Source organism: Macadamia integrifolia, chromosome 6, assembly GCF_013358625.1.
Source record: "Macadamia integrifolia cultivar HAES 741 chromosome 6, SCU_Mint_v3, whole genome shotgun sequence".
Lineage (NCBI taxonomy): Eukaryota > Viridiplantae > Streptophyta > Magnoliopsida > Proteales > Proteaceae > Macadamia > Macadamia integrifolia.
Window position 1 is genome coordinate 37754996 of NC_056562.1, and position 8117 is coordinate 37763112.

Sequence of the window (8117 nt, forward strand, 5' to 3'; positions counted from 1 at the left end):
ATTTTCAAAGGCACTCAAGAAAATCCTCAATTAGTGGACTGTGCTCTTGCACTCTTCCAAGATTTCGAGGAAACTTCATTTATTTTTATTTTTTTGGGTGAAGATTAGGAAGCTTCCATCAAGGCATGAGTTTTTAGACATCCATTCCTTATCTGAAGTGTTCAACGTATAACAAAATGACTTTTTTTTCTTGGCTGCAAAGGAAATATAAGAAGAGGATAAAGGAATGAGAATCTACAAATAAGAGGGAGAGATCATCGATATTTTCAAAGTTGGTTAGTTTTGTCGGCAAGACCAACCTTTCATAATTATAAAAAAGGGCAAGGGTTGGATATGCTAGCGGGTTATTTAGGAATAAAGCATGCTAGCATTTGTTGACCATTGGATTTTGTAAGTTTGACTTAAATCGTTGGATTCATATTTAATCCAATGTACATGCATTGAGAGAGAAATTGTTAGCTATGGTACGATTTTCTTGGGAAATACTCGGCTACAGCTAGGATTCCACTGTCCCTCTCCATTTCTGAGGCCCCTCCCCCTCCTTGGCCGGCTCCGATATCGGCTTCCCCTCTCCCTCTCTTCCTCCCCCTTCTGTCTTCTCCTGGGTGTACTGACGCCCCACTAGCAACACCCTCTTCCCTGCCCCCCTGACCCTTGATCCTTGACTTACCTACTGATTCAAATTGCTCTACCTCTTGGACTCACTTGACTGCCGAGTTTGGCAGAAAAGAAAGCAAAACACAACATGTAAAGATAGACAAAATAAAACAAGATAAAGGGCAGGTAGGTAGGTAGTGGGAAGAAAATGAATACACTTAACTGGCTCATCCATCTATAAATCCATAGTAATTAAGGGGGACCTCATCCAAGGAGGAAAAAAAAATCAATAAGGGGTAAAAATAATAATGATAAATATATATATTTTTATTAATTTATCTAATAAAATGTGAAATAATTTGTAATCTTATTTTTTATTTATTTATGATAAAGAACATTTTTTTATTCAATGAAAGTAAATATTGTCATTTCCTCGTTTGTATTTAAAAAATTGTGCATGATGGTGACAACTTTTGATTAGATAAATCACTATTAAAGAACTTTTTATATCTAAGTTGAAAGAAATTTTGAGAATGAGACAAATAAATAAGGTGTAGAGTTCTAAATACACCTATAGAGATGTCATTTAGGCAGATTTTTTTTGCCAGGAGAAGAAAAGAAAAAAATGAAAAGAAAAAGAATCTAGAAAAGAGAAGAAAAGAAAATAATAGAAAAAAATGAAATGGAAAGAAAATATAAAATTATGTATATTTGACTAAAATAGAAGAAAAGAAAAGAAAACTTTTTTTTTTTCTTGTGTTTTAGGCTATTTTATCTTAGGCTGTGTTTGATAGCCAAGAGAAGAGAAGAGAAGAAAAAAAGTTAAAAAATTGTACTATTTTCTTGGTTTAAGAAATTCTCATTACTATGTTGGTTGTGTGTTGAATTAAGAGAAGATCTCTTTTTTTTTTTTTTTTTTTTTTAAATACTAAAATATACCTTGAGAATGGTGAAGTTTTAATGTGCTTCCAAAAAAGAAAGTCTTGGGTGAGACACATAGCCACAGAAAAAAACTAATAATAAAGAGAGGTAGGTTCGGTTTTGTATTGGCCTTTTTTTTTTTTTTGAGGGTGTGTGGGTATGCTTGAGTGTAACTTGGTGGTTTTATGTCTGTTTTGATATACATTGTGGAGTTGATAACAATCGATCGATTCACCATTGCAAGGCTTCTAAACGATCGAGGTGGGTGTTGGTTCAATGTTTGCAGAGACGAGAAGAAAAGGTGAGCGGTGGAATCAACATTCGTGCTGATATCCTCAACTTAGCGAAGGGGAAGATGTGTCTACAGTGGCTCTAGAGACTCAAAATATGAAGTCGTTTATTTTTTTCTCCTCTCTAAAAGTTAATCACAACATGTCCCCAAATAAAAATTAGGAAGTTACATATATTCCAAATAATTTTGTAATCAAATAGATGACAGTTAGCGAGACCCAATACTAAATGGCATGGGACTACAATTGAAATGCTTAAATATCTAATGGAAGAAAGGTTTTTGTCTAAAAGTGTGGCTACCGTCCTTACACCCTTGTGTCAATATCTCCCATTTTCCTTATAAAATAACCTTCATATATCCATATATTGAACCAAAAGAAAGGCACTGGTTGGATCTCCCACAAGCATAGACCATGTCCCTAGACAAATTAAGGACACTTCCCCATATATATTAAGGGAACAAATGAATAGTCTGAATCCACACACACACATACACACACACACGTATGTATGAGAGTAATTATTCTTCAATTAATTTTGGACAAAAAATACTCTCAAGTAATTTTGGACGAAAAATGTGTTATTAACACATTTTCCACCCAACTCATCCACTAATGGTGAACTTCTCTTCCTTTCATTATTATTATTTTGGTTTTATTTTTCGTCTTCTTTTATTACGAATTTTAGAAAACAAACTATGGCAAACTTTGATCATGTATTTCAATCATTTAATTTTATTTTTTTGTGAAGCAAAATATATAGAGAGAGAGAGAGAGAGAGAGAGAGAGAGAGAGAGAGAGAGAGTAAAGCAAACTTTAATCTGTTTTTGTTTTGCTTTTTAATTTATTTTCGTTTTGAAAATGTTTGATGGCATTTTTAACTATCACATATCGCCATTTCAATTTTTAAGCTATTTTAAATATATAATGAGCAAAAGAACCTTATCCTGTCAATACAGAAAGCATCGACATACATGACCAATGAGAGGGCATACATCAACATCTTTAGCATCTTGAGCATGAGGAAGAACATAGCCTTTCACATGACCTACCTATCTAAATGACATCTCTATAGGTGTATTTAGAACTTCACACCTTATTTATTTGTCTTATTCTCAAAATTTCTTTCAACTTAGAAATAAAAAGTTCTTAAATAGTGATTTATCTAACCAAAAGTTATCACCATCTTGCACAATTTTTTAAATACAAACGAGGAAATGACAATATTTACTTTCATTGATATATATATATATATATATATATTTATCATTAATATTTTTACCCCTTATTGAATTTTTTTTTTTCTTCTTGGATGAGGTTCCCTTAATTATTATGGATTTATAGATGGACATACCAGTTAAGTGTATTCATTTTCTTCCCGCTACCTACCTACCTACCCTTTATCTTGTTTTATTTTCTCTATCTTTATGTATTATGTGTTGCTTTCTTTTCTGCCAAACTCGGCAGTCGAGTGAGTCCAAGAGGTAGAGCAATTTGAATCGGTAGGTCAGGCATCCCCCACCTATATATATATTGGCTAGCTATATGGGTATATGTATATATATCACGGAATACGTACAGAAGACAGAATGGAAATTAAGTAAAGATTGAGAGACAAATGCACACTTATATATGACTTTCCTAATAGTAAAATTGTAAAATTGCGATAGAGCTAGTGAGTCTGATATATAGTGGTTCTGCACGTATAGTTGGGGTGGGTGGAGAAATCTCGGCTCTTAGTCTCTCTGCCTCTTTGAACGGCAATGTAAATGGTAAGGGATGACCGACCCAGCTAGGACAAGGACAACTATCTAGAGGATTCATTGAACTTATAACATAATAAAATAAAATGTTTGGACCCACTTTCTAATTTCTAACCATCCATCTTATGAATTATGAACCCCTTTTCCTACCCCCCACCATAAAAGAAGAAGAAAAAGATATATGAACCCTCTTCTATTTCTAGGGGTAGAGCAATCTCATTAGTAGTAAATATGCCCTTATGGGTAAATATTTTTCCCACCTTCTTAGGCACTAAAGACAATGTTTGGATGCCAAGAAACTTAGTAGGATGGAGATAGGAGGTTCAAACCCAGACTTCATAGTAGGATGAACTTAATGTATCATACCTCTCTACCTTCCTCTTACATACTTCTTTATGGGTGGAACCAAAAACTTAGCTGTCTGATCGCATGGTCCTTGCACAACACAGGACCAATGAGTTAGGGGGCACATAGGGGTATTAACATGGTAGTCATTTAGCACAAGTAAGAGACGGTCGTGTACACTGCTTTCCAGCGGCCATGGAAGCAATAGATTTTTTGGGAATTTACCCTGGAAAATCATAGAACTCACTGAGTCATCGGATTTATTGGAGTCTACACGTCGATGATTGGCAACATCATTGGACGCCGTTTGAGCGTCAGTCGTTGGAAACAAGCCGGATCCTATTAATAATCAATTAGATGCTCTTGACTTTGCGGCTTGTAGACTTGGCGTCAACCCATAATTCTATTCCCAGCTCACCTCGGTAACTCGGTCCATCCTGGGGCTCTCTCTTTCTCTCTCTCTCTTCCCAAACCAAATAGTCAAATACCACGCGGACACGGCACATAAAGTCATCCATGGAGTCCACAATACTGTAGCGGTGGAATTCGGCTGTGAAGCTCGCCGGAGATCCGAGAGACCTTAGGCTCTCGGAGGTGAACTACTGTGAAAACGTTCCGGTGATCTACTTATGGCTTCTTCCAGGTTTAATATTCCTTTACTAATTCCTTTCATCCATAATAATTAAACCCAATAACTACTACTAATACTACCTTCTTCATTCTTCACCTGCTGTTTAATTTCCATTGATCTTTCTCTACAACGTCTAACTAACAGTATATATGTATGGTGCAAAGTGGTTCATTCTACTATAAATTTTTCTTTTTATTTATTTCCCACAAACCCACACAAGTAAAAAATCCAACTACTCTTATTTATTCTACTCTCATGGCTTCTTGGATTTGGAGAAACAGTGCAGATCTCAGTGTACTGAGTGAGTTCAGAATTGACAGAGAGAATGCAAGAGATGGCGCAAGAGTTCTTTGATCCACCGGTGGATGTGAAGATGAAGTATCATTCCGATGATCCATCAAAGACGATGAGGCTATCCACAAGTTTCAATGTCAAGAAAGAGACGGCCCACAACTAGAGAGACTACCTTCGACTCCATTGCTATCCCCTCCAAGACTACGTCCACGAGTGGCCTTCTCATCCACCTTCTTTCAAGTCAGGTTTCTTATCCCTTCCTCTTCCTCATCATCGATGGGTTTCCGGTTTCCTTCAATTGGTTTTTACTATTTTGTTTTGGGTAGTTCCACTTCCACCACATTACTTGCACTACCATCACACACACACATATCGCAAGTATCGGAAGAAAAAGACAAGAATATGCAGTAACAGTTGCTAAGCATAGAAAGATGTTGTGATGTCTTTTTTTAATCTATTGTTGATCATTGTTTTTGGATTTCTGTGGTAATTGACTTGCAGAATCTGTGGAGACATCAAGAAGAGAACGAGATCAGAATACGTAATGACATCTGAGAAGGACAACTTCTGGACTTCAGGACCTTACCCACCACTCACAAATTTTGATTGGTACATCATCTCCCCTTCATCTATATATATCTGGAAGTGAAAGATGAGTAGTTTAATTAATTAGATCACATTTTTTTGTGTTTGCAGGTATAATGAACATCACCGTAGATGTGTTTCTGCCTGTTTGGTAAATAGTGTCTACGTTCTAGAGCAAGACCGACAGCAGAATCGTAATGGGTCAGCTGCATCTCTTGCTCCACCATGGTGGGCGTTCTTCGGTTTTGAGTTAATTCGTCAGCTCATTGATAATGATGATCAATCCATCTTTGGTGCCATTTTTGAATACAGAGTTCCCCCTCCTTACTGTTGTCACTATTCAATCGAGTGGGCTCCAAAATAGGTGATTGCCTTCCGAGGGACACTCATAGAACCAGATTCCTACAAACGGGACCTCTTATTGGATTTCGGTGTCGTCCTAAATAAACTAAATCGACACTCACGCTTTGAGATTGCAATGGAAGTTGTGGTGAACGTGGTCGATTTAGCTGGAAGTAATTTAAAGATTTGGTTAGCTGGTCATTCTTTGGGCGCCTCCATCGCTCTGCTCGCTGGCAAGACCATGGCCAACAATTTAGGTATTATTCTCCAAGCTTTCCTCTTTAATCCACCGTTCATATCTGCTCCATTTGAGATGATCCAGAATCAGAAGATGAAAGATATGTTCCGAATGGCAGACAGTTGCCTCACGGCCACACTCGCTGTTACCATGAAGAATCATCGCCAGAGATCAGCATCAGAGGAATCATTTGTTCAATTGTCTGCATGGCGACCGTCCTTGTTTGTGAATCCGAAAGATCCTATTTGCAAAGTGTTTGCTGCTTATTTTGAGAAAAGGGAAAAGATGGAGGAGAGAGGATTCAAGAAGATTGCAAAACTGGCAACCCAGAACTCCAAACGTAGCAAATTTATGCCTCCTTCCGTCTGCATTTCTCGTTACTAACGGGAGCCCATCACTAGGTTTTTAGAAAGGTAGGGAATCTACCTGCACTCATCTAAAAGGAGTTCATGGGATTGAGCAGTGGTGGGCTCCAAATCAAAATTTACAGCGTAAGTCATACCAGTACCAATACGGGTGACATGTAGGATTCATGTCAGTATAATAGCTGTATCAATACACATTCTAGTTACCTTGTATACTAGGATTTGTGTTTTCTATTACCTTGTATACTAGGATCCATATCGCATGTGTATCGTAAGTCAAAGATCCATATCGACCCAAGCAATAATAGACCTTCTCTGATTAGGAAACTCCTAACCCAATCCATTATGGGAATGAATTGGGGTTTTAGGGATTCTATTATAAATAGAAACTAAAGGTCCTTGCACCCATCACTTTAACACTTTATGGTTTTGGAAGCACGGACTCCCCCACAGGAATAGTGCATGTGAGAGTATTTCAAGGGTGAAAGGCTACAGAAGATCTTAACGGCTGAGACTCCATTGTGTAGTTCTTTGTTACAATCTTCATGGGACTAATCTTCAAACACATGGGAGAGAGTTACGTGAGACTTTTAAACTTACACACAGGTATTCTTCTACTCCCATTGATTATCATGTACGAGTTCATGGGATTGAGCAGTGGTGGGCTCCATATCAAAATTTGCAGGGTAAGCTATACCAATACCATTGGGTGAGTTGGAAGAGTGAAGAGGAGGCTTGTTAGAATTCGGATCTTGTTATGTGCCTAACTTCCTAATATTTAGTTATTTATTATTATTATTATTATTATTATTATTATATTTTATTTGTATGTGTATAACAGTTATTGCCATGCTAGAGTGTTTGATAGTTCCGTAACTTAATATGGTAAAGTAGTATAAGTGGAGTACGTGGGTTAGTAACTATTTGCATTCTATTTAATAGAAAATAATATGGAATAAGAAGGGAATGAAAAATTAACTTAAATTATCTCTCATGAGTTTATCTTGAGAAGAGGCGGCTATCTCCAAATTAGTCAGACGTCCGACTTCATAATAATCCTAGATGAGTGGATGAACCCTCATCTGCAAGTGGAGGAAAACTTTCCACTTAACTTGATAAATTAAAACGGTAAAACTTTCCATCCTCTTTCCTCTTTTTATTTTACCTTTTTTTTTTTTTTTAGTTGGCTAAATATTTGTTGGATGTACAAATATGAAATACCAATGTTATTAGCTATACTGCTTCAAACTCCTCCCTCCCACTTGCCCTTCACCCACTCAAAAAATAAAATAATAAAATAAAAAAAAAAAATGTTGTGCTGCCTTTGCATTGTTTATCATTATTATTTACATTTGATTGATTAGATGATCCCATTTAGATAAGATGAGGCTGAGTTGGGTTATGTAGATGATGGTCTCTCAGGTAGTCAGGGTTTTGTCCCGAGGTGATGTGGTAATTATTTTTTTATGTTTTTGAGAAATAATACAAATTGAATGTCTCAACCAAATTCTTTTAGTATCCAAGGCTTTCTGGTCAGAACCCAGCCATGGGCCTGGTTATTAAATTCTCTCAATTATTCTTGAATAATTCATCCGAATAGAATTTTATCGAATTTCACAAATAATTCTGTCTGAATCCGAATCAAATAAAAAATTCTAAAATTTTATTGACTTTTTTAAAATTTACGAATAATTCGACCGCACTGAATTTTGTCCGAATTATAACCGAATTTTATCCCATGTAAAA

At 36.4% G+C, this 8117-nt stretch overlaps 1 pseudogene; it reads left to right on the forward strand.

The window, feature by feature from the left end:
* The first annotated feature begins 4414 nt into the window (after positions 1-4414).
* LOC122082273 lies at positions 4415-6390 on the forward strand (annotated as a pseudogene).
* The last annotated feature ends 1727 nt before the right edge of the window (positions 6391-8117 follow it).